The 19,540-nt window shown below is 37.8% G+C and overlaps 1 pseudogene; it reads left to right on the top strand.

The window, feature by feature from the left end:
• Positions 1-16,680: 16,680 nt before the first annotated feature.
• Positions 16,681-18,963, top strand: LOC116144337 (annotated as a pseudogene).
• Positions 18,964-19,540: the final 577 nt, after the last annotated feature.

The following is a 19,540-nucleotide window of genomic DNA, read 5'->3' as shown; positions in this document are numbered from 1 at the left end:
GAGAGATAAGGTTTTTTCGTGACTCAACATGGTGATGTACTGGTCTACCAAGACAATGAACCTAGAACCTATGAAGACGGTATATCAGATCCAGATTTTGTTAAATGGCTTAAAGCCATGAAATCTGGGATGGACTCCATGTGCCAGAACCAAGTATGGTCTCTAGTGGATCCACGTGAAAGGATAAAACCCATAGGGTGTAAATGGGTCTTCAAGAAGAAGACTGACATGGATGGCAAGGTGTATACTTACAAGGCACGATTGGTTGCCAAAGGTTTCAAACAAATTCATGGTATTGACTATGCAGAAACCTTTTCGCCGGTTTCCATGATTAAGTCCATTTGGATTATGCTTGCGATTGTTGCATATCATGAGTATGAAATTTAGCAAATGGATGTCAAAACAGCTTTCCTAAATAGAAACCTTGAAGAGGATGTGTATATGACACAACTCGATGGTTTCATTTTTGATGGACAAGTTGATAAGGTAAGCAAGTTGAAGAGGTCCATTTATGGACTCAAGCAAGCTTCAAGGAGCTAGAACATTTGTTTTGATGGAGCCGTAAAAGAATTTGGTTTTATCAAGAAAGAAGATGAGCCTTGTGTTTACAAAAAAGTAAGTGGGAGTGCAGTGGCATTTCTGGTAATGTATGTCGGCGACATACTTCTGATCGGGAATGATATACCAAACTTGCAGTCGGTAAAGACTTGGTTATATGTGCTTGTCTATGAAGGACTTAGGAGAAGCAACCTACATCTTTAGAATAAAGATCTACCATGATAGATCACATAGGTTGCTTGGCCTAAGTCAGAGTACATATATGGACAAGGTATTGAAGAGATTCGGTATGAAAGAATCCAAGAAGGGATTTCTTTCGATGTCACATAGAGTCTGTCTCTTTAAGGATATGTGGCCTAAAACACATGATGAGAGAGATAAAATGAAGAGGGTCCCATATGCTTCAGCATGACGCAATTGGATCCATCATGTATGCCATGTTATGTACTCAGGTTGATATCTCATGTGCTTTAAGCACTTGTAGTAGATATCAATCGGATCTGGGCGAACGTCACTGGATAGCTGTCAAGAACATCCTTAAGTACCTGAAAAGGACCAAGGATATGTTCTTGGTTTATGGAGGGAATGATGAGCTCACTATAAGAGGATACAATGATGCTAGTTTCCAAACAGATAAAGATGATTATCGCTCGCAATCCAGGTTCATATTTTGTCTCAATGGGGGTGCAGTGAGTTGGAAGAGCTCCAAGCAAAGCACCATAGCGGATTCTACAACGGAAGCCGAGTATATAGCATTATCCGATGTGGCCAAGGAGGCAGTTTGGATCAAGAAGTTCATCACTGAATTTGGTGTGGTCTCCACTATTGTTGACCCAATGGAAGTCTGTTGTGACAACAATGGAGCAATAGCTCAAATGAAGGAGCCACGGTCCCACCAACGGTCCAAGCACATACTCAGGCATTTTCATCTCATGAGAGAAATGGTTGAGAGAAAACACGTGTGTAACACCCACACGGAGGTATGTAATTTAATTTATGTTTTTATAGCCCTTAGCTAATTTTTACTAAAGTTATTATGAGAAAATGTGAAGAAAATGCCTTAAACTTGCATTAAGGGTAAAATGGTCTTTTCACTCAAAATTAGTTGAAAAAGAGGGGAGTGAAAAGAGAGAGAATTTCATGTAAAATACAATAAAAATGAGGGCATTATGGTAATTGACTAAGGGACATGGATGAAATTTTCAAGAAAGTGTAAGGGCAAAATGGGAAAGTATGTTTATAAAATAAGATATTAAGGGTTTGTAACCCTTATTTCTCTCCTTCCAGTGCCACTCTCCTTCTCCATTTTCTCTGAAATTTTCACTCAATTTTCCAAGGATTTTGAGGGCTTTTGAGTGGATTTTAATAAAGTTTTGATTCTAGGCAACAAGGGGTAAGAATTCTTGCTCTATATATAAGATTTATTTGTGTAGAAGTTGAATTCTTATTAAATTTATGCCTTAGGGTTAAGAGAAGGTTTGAATCCAACAACAGTAGAGAGCTTTAGTGGAGACTACTCAAGTATAAGGTAAGTAAATTCCACTCAAACTCCAACTCAAGTTAAGGTTTAAGAAATCGAGTAGAGATTTCTTTAAGCATGTATATGTTATGATTGTTGAGAAATTGAGATGAGATGGATGATTATTTGTGCTTGTAGTTGGATATATTGAGTATGAGAAATGTTTTTGATTGTATGACGGTGGATTGAAATTCGGTTGGAATTGTAAGCATTTTGGGAGTGTTTTGCTATGTAGGGATTATGAGGATACATGGAAGTTTTGCTCTCATTTGGATGGTTTAAGAAACAAAGAGAATTATAATTAAAGTAAAGTTTGTATATGCACATTTATTGTTTGATGAAATGCCTAAGAGAAGTGGGAGTATGAGTAGAAACTTTAATTTTATGCAACATTGCATATTTGCATTTCATGAGTGCATTTAAGTAAGAATTCTAAGCATGAGCCATCCATATGCATATATTTGTATTTGTGTAATAACTTAACAAAGAATAAAGAATTTTAAGAATAAAACACTTTAAGAATAAAGAGAAAGAAAGAATAAGCACTAAAGAATTAAAGAAAGAAAAACATTGAAGAAGAGAAAAGAATAGGTTGTGCGATGGGGAACCGTGAGTGCTAAGAAGAAATTCTCACATACACGCCACCTTAATTGAGTGGCATAAGAAGAAGAAGAAGAATTGTACGACCCGTAATAGTGTATGTGGATGAGGGTTGTACCAAGAAGAATTCCTACATGCACGCCACCTTAATTTAGTGGCTTAAGAGGAAAGAAAGAATTTGTATGGTCCGCAAGAGTGTATGTAGATGAGGACTGTACTCACTCACACGGCCAAGGTTCCAAATCCATGCATCAACCAAGACCGATTGGCAAAGAATAAGAAAAGAAAGAATAGGAAAGAATAAGAACAAGAAAAGGAAGAATAAGAAAGAATGAGAAAGCTTGAGCAAGCAAGACAAGAAAGAAAAGAAAAGAATAGAAAGAAAAGAAAAGAAAAGAAATAGAATAAGAAATAGAGAGAAGAAAGAAAATGCATTTTTATGCATTATTGCACATGCATTTCATTCATGCATATTACCATGTATTCCATCATCGTTAGAAAGAATAGAAAGAACAGAGAGAATTAGGAAGAAAGAAAGAACAGAGAGAAGGGAAGAACATCGAGAATTAGGAAGAAAGAAAGAACAGTAAAAATTAGAAACAGAGAAAGAAAAGAGAAAGAGCTAAGAATGAAAGAAAGAAGAAAAGAATTAAGTAAGGAAAGAATCAAAGAAGGAGAAGAGTTAAGGGATTTACTTACTGAGCATTTTTATGCTCACCCCATTGTTTTTCCATGTTTTTGCAGGAAATAGGTGAGTAGCGGTCGGAAGGGAGTCGTCAAGCGGAGAGAATTGGCATTACTGTCCACCATTGCTAAGTTTTTGTACTTGTTATTTTAGTATATGTAAAGAATTATATTTTGTAAGTAAAGAAAAATTTGGGCCCAACTATTTTCATATGCTAAGTACGTATATTTTTATTGCATATATTCTAAAGTATACTAGTAGAAAAAAATCATTACATTTTTGGTATCAAAGCAAAGGTTTTGGGATTTGATAGTGTGCCATTCTCACCACCGCGACGTTCCGTGGCCGGCCGTTGTAAGTTAAATCTTCTTTCCTTACTTAAAGTGTTGCATGAGTTGATTAAATGTGGTTGTTTTGTAGATGAGATGTAGAACTCGAGCAAGTAGTAAGAAAACAATTAGTACAAGGGAACCTTCTAACCCACCAGAACCTACTCCCCCTACCCTTGATGAAGCTAGAATTCGGGGGATTGTACAGCAAGTCTTAGTAGAATGATAGGGGAGAGTTGAACCAGAAAGAATTGAAACCCCCGTTCAAATACCGCCTACTAGAGGGGAAAGAGAAAGGCCGGTACCTCAAACAGTACAGAATCAGATTGAACCAATTTATGGGCTTCCAAGTCAGCATCAGCCGTTAGAATTTAAGGGTACAACAGACCCTTTAGTGGCAGAAGAATGGTTTAGGTCTGTTGAGCATATGACGACACTGTTTCCTATGACGGATAGGGAGAAGATACGATATGCCAGTTTCTTGTTTAAGGGTGATGCCCGAATTTGGTGGGAATTGATGGAAAACACTCATGATGTTTCGGTGATGACCTGGGGCAAGTTTAGAAGATTGTTTAATGCCGAGTATAGAACAGTGGATCGGGTACATGAGAAGATACAAGAGTTTATTAATTTGAAGAAAGGGTTGACTATAGTGAAAGAGTATTCTATGAGGTTTAATTCTCTTGCCAGGTTTGCACCCGGAATAGTCAGTACCCCAGAATTGAGAAGAGATAAGTTTGTCCGTGGGTTGAAGCCAGAGATAGCCCGGGATGTAATGGCAGGAGCTGAGCCCTCTCGAACCTATAGCGAAGCTTTAGAGAGAACTTTAAAGGTAGAAATTTTTTTAAACAAGCTCACCCCAATGGGACAAAGTGAACCATCTCCCGCTCCGTAGAGAGAAAGATTTGAGAGTGCAAGAAATAGAGAAGTGAAGAATAAGAAGAAGTTTCAGCCCAAGAAGAATAGAAAAGATTGGCAGAATAAACGACTGAGAACAGTGGAGTTTCCCCCATGTCCTGAATGTGGGAAGACTCATCCAGGAGAGTGTCTGAGAGAGTTGGGCCGTAATGTGTGTTATCGATGCGACAACCAGGGCATCTGGTGAAAGATTTTAAAGCTCCTCTTCCATCTACGGCACAGAATTCTAGAGGCACTAATGCCAGGCTGTTTACAATAGCATAAGGTGAAGCAGAGGCTAGTCCATCAGCTGTTACTGGTCAGTTATTAGTTCATACAGTTCCTTTTTATGCTTTAATTGATTACGGAGCCACTCATTCATTTATATCTTATAGGATGATAGAAAGATTAGGTTTGAAACCTACTAGAGTGAGTCGACCCATTAAGATAGAGTTACCTGATGGGGTTAGTGTTGTGACCCATGAGATGTTGTTAGGAGAGTCCGTAGTGATCCATGGTCGGGAGTTAGCAGTTGATTTAATAGTGTTTGATATGCCTGACTTTGATGTGATTTTGGGTATGGATTTCCTAGGGAGGCATGGAGTAGAAATTGACTATCAGAAGAAGAAAGCGAGATTTACTCTTGATAGTGGAGATAAGTTTAGTTTCGGAGAGGGTCATCAATTGAGTATGTTGATTAGTAGCATGAAGGCTAGAAAGATGCTAAGAAAAGGGTGTTCTGGGTATATAGCCCATGTGGTGCAGAGTAGAGATGTCCCGCAACCAGAATTGCAAAGTGTGCCAGTAGTTCAAGAATTTCCAGATGTATTTTTGGAAGACTTACCAAGTTTGCCTCCGGAAAGGGAAGTTGAGTTTAGTATTGAACTGGCACCAAGAACAACACTGATATCTAAAGCCCCTTATCGATTGGCCCCAGCCGAGCTTCAAGAATTGAAGAAGCAACTCCAAGAGCTCCTAGATAAAGGTTTTATCCGACCAAGTCATTCTCCCTGGGGAGCTCCAATCTTGTTTGTAAAGAAGAAAGATGGGTCATTACAGATGTGTATTGACTACAGAGAGTTGAATAAAGTGACAGTGAAGAATAAATACATGTTACCTCGGATAGATGACCTTTTTGATCAGTTAAAGGGTGCATCAGTATTTTCCAAGATCGATTTGAGATCGGGTTATCATCAGGTAAAAGTGGCAGAACAAAATGTAGCTAGCTAAGACTGCCTTCAGGACAAGATATGGGCATTATGAATTTTTGGTGAAGAGAGTTTTCAAGAGTTGAAGAAAAGATTAACGACAGCTCCCGTGTTAGTGTTACCACAGGAGGGTGTAGATCATGACATTTATACAAATACCTCCCTGTAGGGACTTGGTGCCGTATTGATGCAGTTAGGTAGGGTTTGTTAGTAAACGGTCCATATACGCAGTGGAAACAAAAAAATATAATACAAGGATCATTTACATGAGCCAAGATCAAGGGTATAATTGTACAATTTATATCATAATAGAAATCTGCAGAAAAATTAATCAAGAGTTTTAGAATAACATACGCACGTTTGGAGGCTCCTCCAAAATAGTCTTTGTACGTATTTGCTACCGACCCAAGCGTAGGATTGAACTTATGAAGTCCACGCGAAGACAATCACAAATAACCAAAGAGGGATTTGCTAGATCCTCTTTGGCTTTAAGATTAAGAAGAAGAAAAATCAATGAAATTGATTTTTAGGCAAAATGAATCTGTCGTGGGAGAGTGTTTAAAGGGTTGCTGTGTTTGTTCTTTTTCAAAGAAAATGAACTAATGAAATCTCTTATCTTTTTACAAATAATCATTTTCTTTTATAGTAAAACTTTAATGCCCTATTCTTATAGAATAGCCTTGGGCTCCAACCCAAACACCCCATGTTACCAAACACTCCCATATCAGATATTTTATTTATTTCATCAGTATCTCAATTAAACTCAATTAATATATATTTAATCCATATATTAACATTTAACAATAATGACGATTCAATTAAATATATGCGAACACATATTTAAATGTAATTTCACTTATTTAATTTTTCTAATAAATTAACTAAAGGCTACGACCTCAACAAATTTAATTGCATTGTGAAATTACCAAAATACCCTTTCGGCTAAAAAAGATGAAAACGCCCTTCCTTCTTCTTGGATCTTAAATTATCTTCTATGTGTGTGACCCATAGGCTCCTCATCATACCAACAGTGTATAGTATAGCGATTAACACCAATTAATCGTCTCACTAAAACATAGACCAAGATTGGCCCCCAGCAAGGCATCATGGCCACCCGGTAGATTCGGATTTAGCAAAGTAACTACCTGTCAACGATATGGTTACCGTACAATTCGATCCTTTCATCATGCGTTATCTCAACGAGATGAAGGCATAGAAATAGTGTCAACCTTCGGTTACTCTCGATATTATGTATTCAGTTTCTAGACCAATGACCTGTATTATAAACTGGATAGAGCAACAACTCAATCCCACTGTGGCCATAGTTTTAGTGTCATTGCCATATACTAAATTGCGCCATGAGATAACTTTCTCCCATACCCGGGAGTGATGAATCTCTATCAATCCGCCATAGTCTTGATACATTCCTTGATGCAGCCAATCACCACCGTATTGATAGCTCTGAATAGAACCGCGTTAGGTTATTGTCAAACTGCACCAATCGATGCACAAGGCGCTATGGTGATCTCAAGTCTAAGGATCACATGTACCACCATTCGTTAGAGGATTTGTTCCATAGACACTGGGGTTACCATCCATATGGAATCCTCTGGTGGGTCAGTTCAGTGAACTTGCTGCGGTGTATTTGCCTACAGCAAGCACCCATGTGTTGCACCAGGTTGTCACCAAACAACCTTGACAAATGAGATTAGTCACTCCCTTTCGACAGGGTCGTTCAACACTATGATAGCCTTACAGTATCATTTGTGCCCTTACTTCAGAATAATACTGGGGCTACGAACATTTCTAGAATGGCCACCATATGTGCTCATAGGGTTCTCACTATCAAGATTTGAAACACTTGATACCCTCGTCACGGTTCTACCATTCTAAGGACATATATCAATACATATTTGCCTACAGCAAGCACCCATGTGTTGCACCAGGTTGTCACCAAACAACCTTGACAAATGAGATCAGTCACTGCCTTTCGACAAGGTCGTTCAACACTATGACAGCCTTGCCGTATTATTTTTGCCCTTACTTCAGAATAATACTGGGGCTACAGACGTTTCTAGAATGGCCACCATATGTGCTCATAGGGTTCTCACTATCAAGATTTGAAACACTTGATACCCTCGTCACGGTTCTACCATTCTAAGGACATATATCAATACATATTGCAATAATAATGATTTACGCGATATAGTATAAAATGCCTTTTATTGATTAATGAACATTATTACAAAGAGTCAATTCCACAATAATTGATTGGCTCTAGGGCATCTACTCTAACAAGGTTATAGCTTATGCTTCTCGTCAATTGAAAGAGTACGAGACAAGATACCCTACACATGATTTAGAATTGGCAGCAGTAGTCTTTGCCTTAAAGATTTGGAGGCATTACCTTTGTGGTGACAAGAGTAATATCTACACCGACCATAAGAGTTTAAAGTATTTTTTTACTCAGAAGGAGTTGAATATGACACAAAGAAGATGGTTAGAGATGGTTAAAGATTATGAGTGTGAGATTAAGTATCAACCGGCGAAAGCTAATGTAGTAGCCGATGCTTTGAGCAGAAAAGCTTATTTGTCCCGACTCACAAGACAGAAAGAGTTAATAGAAGAGTTGTGTAAAGAGCAGATTAAGGTCATACCAAGAAGGATTGTCAAGTTAGAGGTTTAGTCTACCTTACTGGAAGAAATTAAAGAAAACCAAGTAACCGATGAGTGGTGTCAGAAAATAGTTCAGTAGGTGCATGAGGGCAAGACATTAGAGTTTCAGTTGTTGGATAATGTCCTCCGTTTTAGGAGTCGGTTGTGTATTCCTCAGGATGATGAGTTGAGAAAGAGAATTCTTATAGAGGCTCATGACACACCGTACACTGCTCATCCTGGAGCAGCCAAGATGTATCAAGATTTAAAGAAAGGCTATTGATGGTCAGGTATGAAGAAAGACATTGCAAAATTTGTAGCTAAATGCCTGGTTTGTCAGCAAGTGAAAGCAGAACACCAAAGGCCATTAGGGTTGCTTCAGCAACTTAGTATTCCTGAATGGAAATGGGAGAGTATCTCGATAGATTTTATTACAGGTCTCCTTAGAGTGCAAAAATGGTACAATGCTATATGGGTGATTGTAGACAGATTGACTAAATCAGCCCATTTTGTTCCAGTAAATGAGAGTACCACTTCGGATCAACTGGCCCAGATGTATATTAAAGAGATAGTGAGACTTCATGGTGTACCCAAGACAATAGTATCAGACAGAGATTCCAGATTTGTCTCAGCTTTCTAGATGAGTTTACAGAGGAACTTGGGCACCAGGTTGGCTTTTAGTACCACCTATCATCCTCAGACAGATGGCCAGACAGAGAGAACAAATCAAGTGCTTGAGGACATGTTGAGAGTATGCTGTATGGATTATAAAGTATCTTGGCATGAGATGTTACCCTTAGTGGAGTTTGCTTATAATAATATTTACCAGTCTACAATTAAGATGGCTCTTTACGAGGCTTTGTATGGTAGACGGTGTAGATCTCCACTGCATTGGGATGAGATAGGCGAGAGAGATGACTTGAATATAGCTCTTGGGCCAGAAATGACTCAGAAAATGATAGAAGATGTAAAGCTGATCAGAAGTAGAATGAAACAAGCCCAGGATAGGCAAAAAAGTTATGCTGATCTGAAAAGAAAAGAAGTTGAATTTGAAGTGGGTGACAAAGTTTTCCTGAAAGTTTCCCCCTACAAATGGGTGATGCGTTTCGGTAATAAAGGAAAGTTAGCACCGAGATTCATTGGTCCATTTGAGATGTTACAGCGAGTAGGAAAAGTGGCCTTCAGATTAGCACTACCACCCAGTATGGACAAAGTTCATAATGTATTTCATGTCTCGATGCTTCGAAAGTATGTACGTGATCCCTCCCATATTCTGAGCATAGAGGACGTAGACTTGGAAGAGAATCTTGTGTATGAGGAGCATCCAGTGCAGATTTTGGACAAAAAAATTAAAGAGCTCCGAAAGAAGAATACCCCTTTAGTGAAAGTCCTCTGGAGAAATCATAAAGTTGAAGAAGCTACATGGGAGAAAGAGCAAGGCATGCAGAACCGTTACCTGCAGTTGTTTGTTTGAATTTCAGGGACAAAATTCTTTTAAGGGGGGAGAATTGTAACACCCACACGGAGTTATGTAATTTAATTTATGTTTTTATAGCCCTTAGTTAATTTTTGCTAAAGTTATTTTGAGAAAATGTGAAGAAAATGCCTTAAACTTGCATTAAGGGTAAAATGGTCTTTTCACTCAAAATTAGTTGAAAAAGTGGGGAGTGAAAAGAGAGAGAATTTCACATAATGTAGGTTATATTTTATTGCATATATTCTAAAGTATACTAGTAGAAAAAAAATTACATTTTTGGTATCAAAGCAAAGGTTTTGGGATTTGATAGTGTGCATTCTCACCACCGCGACGTTCCGTGGCCGGCCGTTGTAAGTTAAATTTCTTTCCTTACTTAAAGGTTGCATGAGTTGATTAAATGGTTGTTGTAGATGAGATGTAGAACCGAGCAGTAGTAAGAAAACAATTAGTACAAGGGAACTTCAACCACCAGAACCTACTCCCCCTACTGATGAAGCTAGAATTCGGGGGATTGTACAGCAAGTCTTAGTAGAATGATAGGGGAGAGTTGAACCAGAAAGAATTGAAACCCCCGTTCAAATACCGCCTACTAGAGAGAGGAAAGAGAAAGGCCGGTACCTCAAACATACAGAATCAGATTGAACCAATTTATGGGTTCCAAGGTAGCATCAGCGTTAGAATTTAAGGGTACAACAGACCCTTTGTGGCAGAAAGATGGTTTAGGTCTGTTGAGCATATGACGACACGTGTTCCTATGACGGATAGGGAGAAGATACGATATGCCAGTTTCTTGTTTAAGGGTGATGCCCGAATTTGGTGGGAATTGATGGAAAACACTCATGATGTTCGGTGAGACCTGGGGCAAGTTTAGAAGATTGTTTAATGCCGAGTATAGAACAGTGGATCGGGTACAGAGAAGATACAAGAGTTTATTAATTTGAAGAAAGGGTTGACTATAGTGAAAGAGTATTCTAGAGGTTAATTCTCTTGCCAGGTTTGCACCCGGAATAGTCAGTACCCCAGAATTGAGAAGAGTAAGTTTGTCCGTGGGTTGAAGCCAGAGTAGCCGGGATGTAATGGCAGGAGCTGAGCCCTCTGAACCTATGCGAAGCTTTAGAGAGAAATTTAAAGGTAGAAATTTTTTAAACAAGCTCACCCCAATGGGACAAAGTGACAATCTCCCGCTCCGTAGAGAGAAAGATTTGAGTGCAGAAATAGAGAAGTGAAGATAAGAAGAAGTTTCAGCCCAAGAAGAATAGAAAAGATTGGCAGAATAAACGACTGAGAACCGTGGAGTTTCCCCCATGTCCTGAATGTGGGAAGACTCATCAGGAGAGTGTCTGAGAGAGTTGGGCCGTAATGTGTGTTATCGATGCGACAACCAGGGATCTGGTGAAAGATTTTAAAGCTCCTCTTCCATCTACGGCACAGAATTCAGAGGCACTAATGCCAGGCTGTTTACAATAGCATAAGGTGAAGCAGAGGCTAGTCCATCAGCTGTTACTGGTCAGTTATTACATACAGTTCCTTTTTATGCTATGATTACGGAGCCACTCATTCATTTATATCTTATAGGATGATAGAAAGATTAGGTTTGAAACCTACTAGAGTGAGTCGACCATTAAGATAGAGTTACCTGATGGGGTTAGTGTTGTGACCCATGAGATGTTGTTAGGAGAGTCCGTAGTGATCCATGGTCGGGAGTTAGCAGTTGATTTAATAGTGTTTTATGCCTGACTTTGATGTGATTTTGGGTATGGATTTCCTAGGGAGGCAGGAGTAGAAATTGACTATCAGAAGAAGAAAGCGAGATTTACTCTGATAGTGGAGATAAGTTTAGTTTCGGAGAGGGTCATCAATTGAGTATGTGATAGTAGCATGAAGGCTAGAAAGATGCTAAGAAAAGGGTGTTCTGGGTATATAGCCCATGTGGTGCAGAGTAGAGATGTCCCGCAACCAGAATTGCAAAGTGTGCCAGTAGTTCAGAATTTCCAGATGTATTTTTGGAAGACTTACCAAGTTTGCCTCCGGAAAGGGAAGTTGAGTTTAGTATTGAACTGCACCAGAAACAACACTGATATCTAAAGCCCCTTATCGATTGGCCCCAGCCGAGCTTCAAGAATTGAAGAAGCAACTCCAAGAGCTCCTAGATAAAGGTTTATCGACCAAGTCATTCTCCCTGGGGAGCTCAATCTTGTTGTAAAGAGAAAGATGGGTCATTACAGATGTGTATTGACTACAGAGAGTTGAATAAAGTGACAGTGAAGAATAAATACATGTTACCTCGGATAGATGACCTTTTGATCAGTTAAAGGGTGCATCAGTATTTCCAAGATCGATTTGAGATCGGGTATTATCAGGTAAAAGTGGCAGAACAAAATGTAGCTAGCTAAGAATGCCTTCAGGACAAGATATGGGCATTATGAATTTTTGGTGGAAGAGAGTTTTCAAGAGTTGAAGAAAAGATTAACGACAGCTCGTGTTAGTGTTACACAGGAGGTGTGTAGATCATGACATTATACAAATACCTCCCTGTAGGGACTGGTGCCGTATTGATGCAGTTAGGTAGGGTTTGTTAGTAAACGGTCCATATACGCAGTGGAAACAAAAAAATATAATACAAGATCATTTACATGAGCCCGATCAAGGGTATAATTGTACAATTTATATCATAATAGAAATCTGCAGAAAAATTAATCAAGAGTTTAGAATAACATACGCACGTTTGGGGCTCCTCCAAAATAGTCTTTGTACGTATTTGCTACCGACCCAAGCGTAGGATTGAACTTATGAAGTCCACGCGAAGACAATCACAAATAACCAAGAGGGATTTGCTAGATCCTCTTTGGCTTTAAGATAAGAAGAAGAAAAATCAATGAAATTGATTTTAGGCAAAATGAATTGTCGTGGGAGAGTGTTTAAAGGGTTGCTGTTTGTTCTTTTCAAAGAAAATGAACTAATGAAATCTCTTATCTTTTACAAATAATCATTTTCTTTTATAGTAAAACTTTAATGCCCTATTCTTATAGAATAGCCTTGGGCTCCAACCCAAACACCCCATGTTACCAAACACTCCCATATCAGATATTTATTTATTTCATCAGTATCTCAATATAACTCAATTAATATATTAATCCATATATTAACATTTAACAATAATGACGATCAATTAAATATATGCGAACACATATTTAAGTAATTTCACTTATTTAATTTTTCTAATAAATAACTAAAGGCTACGACCTCAACAAATTAATTGCATTGTGAAATTACCAAAATACCCTTCGGCTAAAAAAGATGAAAACGCCCTTCCTTCTTCTTGGATCTAAATTATCTTCTAGTGTGTGACCATAGGCTCCTCATCATACCAACAGTGTATAGTATAGCGATTAACACCAATTAATCGTCTCACTAAAACATAGACCAAGATTGGCCCCCAGCAAGGCATCATGGCCACCGGTAGATTCGGATTTAGCAAAGTACTACCTGCAACGATATGGTTACCGTACAATTCGATCTTTCATCATGCGTTATCTCAACGAGATGAAGGCATAGAAATAGTGTCAACCTTCGGTTACTCTCGATATATGTATTCAGTTTCTAGACCAATGACCTGATTATAACTGGATAGAGCAACAACTCAATCCCACTGTGGCCATAGTTTTAGTGTCATTGCATATACTAAATTGCGCCATGAGATAACTTTTCCATACCCGGAGTGATGAATCTCTATCAATCCGCCATAGTCTTGATACATTCCTTGATGCAGCCAATCACCACGCTATTGATAGCTCTGAATAGACCGCGTTAGGTATTGTCAAACTGCACCAATCGATGCACAAGGCGTATGGTGATCTCAGTCTAAGGATCACATGTACACACACGTTAGAGGATTTGTTCCATAGACACTGGGGTTACCATCCATATGGAATCCTCTGGTGGGTCAGTTCAGTGAACTTGCTGCGGTGTATTTGCCTACAGCAAGCACCCATGTGTTGCACCAGGTTGTCACCAAACAACCTTGACAATGAGTTAGTCACTCCCTTCGACGGGTCGTTCAACACTATGATAGCCTTACAGTTCATTTGTGCCCTTACTTTCAGAATAATACTGGGGCTACGAACAGTTTCTAGAATGGCCACCATATGTGCTCATAGGGTTCTCACTATCAAGCTTGATGTAACACCCAACATGGAGGTATATGATTTAATTTATGTTTTTATAGCCTTTTGTTAATTTTTGTTAAAGTTATTTTAAGACAATATGAAGAAATTGCCTTAAACTTGCATTAAGAGTAAAATAGTCTTTTCACTTAAAATTAGTCGAAATTGTGGGGAGTGAAAAGAGATAGAATTTCATAGAGAATGCAATAAAAATAAGGGCATTATGGTAATTGACTAAGGGACAAAGATGGAATTTTCAAGAAAGAGTAAGGGCAAAATGGGAATGTGTGTTTATAAAATAAAAGGTTAAGGGTTTGAAACCCTTATTTCTCTCTTTCCAACACCACTCTCCTTCTCTATTTTCTCTCAATTTTTCACTCAATTTTCCAAGGATTTTGAGGGCTTTTGAGAGATTTTAATAGGGTTTTGATCCTATGCAACAAGAGGTAAGAATTCTTGCTCTATATCTATGATTTATTTGTGTAAAAGTTGAGTTCTTATGAAGTTTATACTTAGGGTTAAGAGAATGTTTGAACCCAAGAAGAGTAGAGAGCTTAGTAGAGACTACTCAAGTATAAGGTAAGTAAATTCCACTCAAAATCGAACTTAAGTTAAAGTTTAAGAAATCAAACGAGTAGAGATTTCTTTTAAGCATGCATATGCTATGATTATTGAGAAATTGAGATGAGATTGATGATTATTTATGCTTGTTGTTGGACATATTTGAGTATGAGAAGTGTTTTTGATTGTATGATGAGGGGTTGAAATTGGAAGAATTTGAGAAAACTTTTGGGAGTGTTTTTGCCGTGTAGGGATGGTGGTGATACAAGAGAGTTTTTCTCTCAATTTGGATGGTTTAAAAAACAAATAGAATGATAATTAAATTAGGGTTTGTATATGCACATTTATTGTTTGATGAAATGCCTAAGAGAAGTATGAGTATGAGTAGAAACCTTAATTTTATGCAACATTGCATATTTGCATTTCATGAGTGCATTTAAGTCAGAATTCTAAGCATGAGCCATCCATATGCATATATTTGTATATGTGTAGTAACTTAAGAAAGAATAATGAATTTTAAGAATAAAACACTCTAATAAAGAGAAAGAAATAAAAAGCATTAAAGAATTAAAGAAGAGAAAAAGTGTTAAAGAAGAGAAAAGAATAGGTTGTTGTGATGGGGAACATTGAGTGTAAAGAAGAAATTCCCACATACACGCCACCTTAATTGAGTGGCATAAGAAGAAGAAGAATTGTACGACCCGTAAGAGTGTATGTGGATGAGGGTTGTACCAAGAAGAATTCTTGCATGCACACCATCTTAATTGAGTGGCATAAGAAGAAGAAGAATTGTACGACCCGTAAGAGTGTATGTGGATGAGGGTTGTACCAAGAAGAATTCCTACATACACGCCACCTTAATTGAGTGGCCTAAGAAGAAAGAAAGAATTGTGTATAGTCCGCAAGAGTGCATGCAAATGAGGGTTGTACTCACTCACACGGCCAAGGTTCCAAATCGATACATTAGCCGAGTCCGATTGGCAAAGAATAATAAAAGAAAGAATGAAAAAGAATAAGAAAAGAAAGAATGAGAAGGCCTGAACAAGCAAAGAAAAGAAAAGAAAAGAAAAACAAGAAAGAAAAGAGAAGCTTGGGCAAGCAAGACAAGAAAGAAAGGAAAAGAGTAGAAAGAAAAGAAACGAAACGAAAAGAAATAGAAAGAAGAAAGAAAATGCATTTTTATGCATTATTGCATATGCATTTCATTCATGCATATTACCATGAATTTCATCATGGTTAGAAAGAATAGAAAGAATGGAAAGAATAGAAAGAATGGAAAGAATGGAAAGAATAGAAAGAAAGAACAGAGAGAAGGAAAGAACAACGAGAATTAGGAAGAAAGATAGAACAGTAAGAATTAGAAACAGAGAAAGAACTAAGAATGAAAGAAAGAAGAAGAGAATTAAGTAAGGAAAGAACCAAAGAAGGAGAAGAGTTAAGGGATTTACTTACTGAGCATTTTTATGCTCACCCCGTTGTTTATCTATATTTTTGCAGGAAATAGGTGAGCTACGGTTGGAAAGACATCGACAGGCGAAGAGAATTGGCATTACTGTCCACCGTTGCTAAGTTTTTGTACTTGCTATTTTGATATATGTAAAGAATTATATTTTGTAAGTAAAGAAAATTTTGGGCCCAATTATTTTCATATGTTAATTATGTATGTTTTCATTGTATAGGTTATAAAGTATACTAGTAGGAAGAAGTCATTACATTAAAACAATACCAAAGGTCCAAAACTGATTATAACATTAGAGTTGTGCAGTTTACTTTCTGCATATTTTTTGCTCTCTTGACTTCTCTTCGGTGGAATGGTCGGCGAGAAAAGAAGTTTTATTTATTTATCCATAGTTAAAAATAAATATTCTCTTTTATTTATTTAATTAACTTAAATGTACGATACCATTTAGAAAATACTTCTCAGTCTTTTGAGGCAAACTTTAACTTACCATTTCGTGAAAGGTGAAACAATCAGAGCCCTCTGATATAATGTTACTTTCCACTTGAAAAATAAGGCTGTAACGAATGATGAACTTGACGAAACAAGCTCTTCCTCTCTTCGAAAACACTAAACATTCAATCTTTCATACCCTCAACTCACTCAAATCATCTCTATCACAGACACAGCAAGCGCATGCTCAAATTCTCAAAACTAGAGTCTCTAATGACACGGATCTCGCTACAAAGCTTCCGTCTCAATATGCAAATCACCAAGACTTTGATGGTGCAAACCAAATCCTTTTTTCTTCTCTTGAGCCGACAACCTTTTCTTACTCTACTCTTATCTACGCCTAGTCGAAACAAAATCTTTTTACTTAATCACTCAGTGTATTCGCTCAAATACTCTCTCACGGTGTGGCACCTAATACTTACTTGTTGCCTAATATTCATAAGCTTGCACTGGATTGTTGTCATTGGAAACTAGAAAATAAGTTCATGCAATGGTGTCTGTATACGGGTTTAATTTAGATTGGTTTGTTCAGACTTCTTTGGTTCATATGTACGTTAAATGTCAGAGGATTGGGGACACTCACAAAGTATTTGATAGATTAGCCCAACCGGATGTGAAAACTTTTAGTGCTCTGCTTGCGGGTTACGCGCGACAAGGGTGCGTGGATGGGGTGAAAAAACTCTTTAACGAGATGGTTCGTTTAAGAGTGCAGCCCAATATGTTTACTTGGAATGGTATGATTGCAAGGTTTAATCATAGTGGACATTATGAAGAGGCGGTTCTTTTGTTTCAAAGTATGCATTTTGAAGGATTTATGCCTGAAGAACATAGTGTTTCTAGTGTTCTTTCTGCTCTGGGCAACTTGGAGAATCCCAAACTTGGGATTTAGATTTATGGTTTTGTGATTAAGGACAGGATATCGGAGAACAAGTGCGTCAGTACTTCACTTATTGATATGTACGAAAAGTGTGCGTGTACATGGAATATGTCGAAAGTGGTTCATGAGATGGAAAATTTGGATGTAGTTGTTTGCACTGCTTTTCTCACGGGTCTCTGTAGGGATGGTCTTGTTGACAATGCATTGGAGGTCTTTGGGCAATTCTAGAGCCATGGAGTGGAATTAGATGTTGTGTCTTGGATGTCAATGATTGCTGGTTTCTCACAAAATGGGGAAGGTATTGAGGCATTGGAACTTTTTAGAGAGATGTAGACAGCGGGGATGCAGCCAAACAATGTTACAATACCTTGCTTGCTATCAGCCTGTGGAAGTATTGCAGCATTGATGCTCGGGAAGGCAGCTCATTGTTTTTCTATCAGAAGAGGAATATCTGATGCAATTTCCGTGTCCATGGCACTAATTGATATGTATGCAAAGTGTGGAAGGATTAAAATGTCTCAACTTTGTTTTGATATGATGTCATCCAAAAACTTGGTTTGTTGGAATGCTATAATGGGTGGATATGCTATGCATGGAAAGGCTAAAGAAGCTATAGAGATTTTTCATTTGATGCAAAGAAGTGGACAAAAGCCTTCTTTTATTAGCTTCACTTGTGTATTATCTGCCTGCGGCCAGGCTGGGCTAGTTGATGAAGGCTGCAAATTTTTTGATAGCATGTGTAAAGAGCATGGTATTGAAGCAAGGATGGAGCATTATGGTTGATGGCAACCCTTCTAGGTCTTGTTGGAAGGCTAGAAGGGGCCTATGATATGATTGAGCGAATGCCTTTCGAGCCAAACGCTTGTGTTTGGGGAGCTGTGCTTAGTTCTTGTAGTGTTCACGGTAATGTGAGTATAAGTGAGGCTGCTGCTAAACATCTCTTTGAACTGGAACCTAAAAATTCTAGGAACTGTATCCTTCTATCTTATATATATGCTTCCAATGGCATGTGGACTGAGGTTGATGCGGTGAGAGATATGATGAAAGCTTTGGGTTTGAGGAAGAGCCCTTGCTGTAGTTGGTTTAAGGTCAAAAATAAAGTGCACATGCTTCTTGCCGGAGATGAATCATATCCCCAGATGGTCCAAATCATGGAGAAGTTGAATAAATTAAACACGGAGATGAAGAAGTCAAGTTACTTTCCACATATGACTTTGTGTCGCAAGACGTGGAGGCGCAGGATAAGGAGCTGAATGTTGTATAGGCACTTGGACTTCTTAATACTCCACCAGGAGCTCCACTTCATGTGATTAAGAACCCAAGAATCTACTTTGATTGCCATGTTTTTATAAAATTTATGTCCAGTTTTGAGAGGAGAGACATATTTGTTAGAGACACTAGGAGGTTCCATCATTTTAAAGATAGAGTTTGTTCTTGTGGGGATTATTGTTGGAAAAATGTTATAGCTGACTCACAAATTTAGCATCACTCATTCACTCTTGAAAAGGAGGAAGTGAATTTGTGCAATTGATCCTTTGGTGATGTAGGAAAATTATGGTTAAATTATGATTCCCCATTGTTTCCCTTTCTTTATTTGATTTTCTTATTTATTTAGGGTTTCATTTTAGGAATTTAAGTAGTTTCTTCATTTCATTTGGAGTTTTGTTTATATAGGAAGTTTCAATTCAGTTAAGCCTTACTTTCTTATTATATAACTCGTTCTAATGATACATAATATATGGATTTTCTTATTTCTTGTTCTAGTAACATTAGGATTAGTTTGGCATAAATAGGCTTGTTATTGTACAAACAATGATGAATGATTTTTTTAAAAAAAAAAAAAAAAAAAAATTCTTGATGATTCCTTTGTGAATTGTTTCTCCGTGGATTCGACATCTTCTCGTGCATTCGCGATTTTTTGTTCGTGGATTCAAGCCACTATGCTAGAGCATATCTCATGCCTATCCAATTTCTATTATGCAAGTGCTTTTAAAGTAGTTTTATATGTTTGATTCAAATCCATTTTAGTGATAATCTTTTTGTTTCTTTGGCATCCGATA

The sequence above is a fragment of the Pistacia vera genome, unplaced genomic scaffold (assembly GCF_008641045.1).
Source record: "Pistacia vera cultivar Batoury unplaced genomic scaffold, PisVer_v2 Contig441, whole genome shotgun sequence".
In the NCBI taxonomy this organism is placed as follows: domain Eukaryota; kingdom Viridiplantae; phylum Streptophyta; class Magnoliopsida; order Sapindales; family Anacardiaceae; genus Pistacia; species Pistacia vera.
The sequence above is the reverse complement of the archived record's forward strand: the minus strand, read 5'-3'. Positions and strand labels throughout refer to the sequence as shown.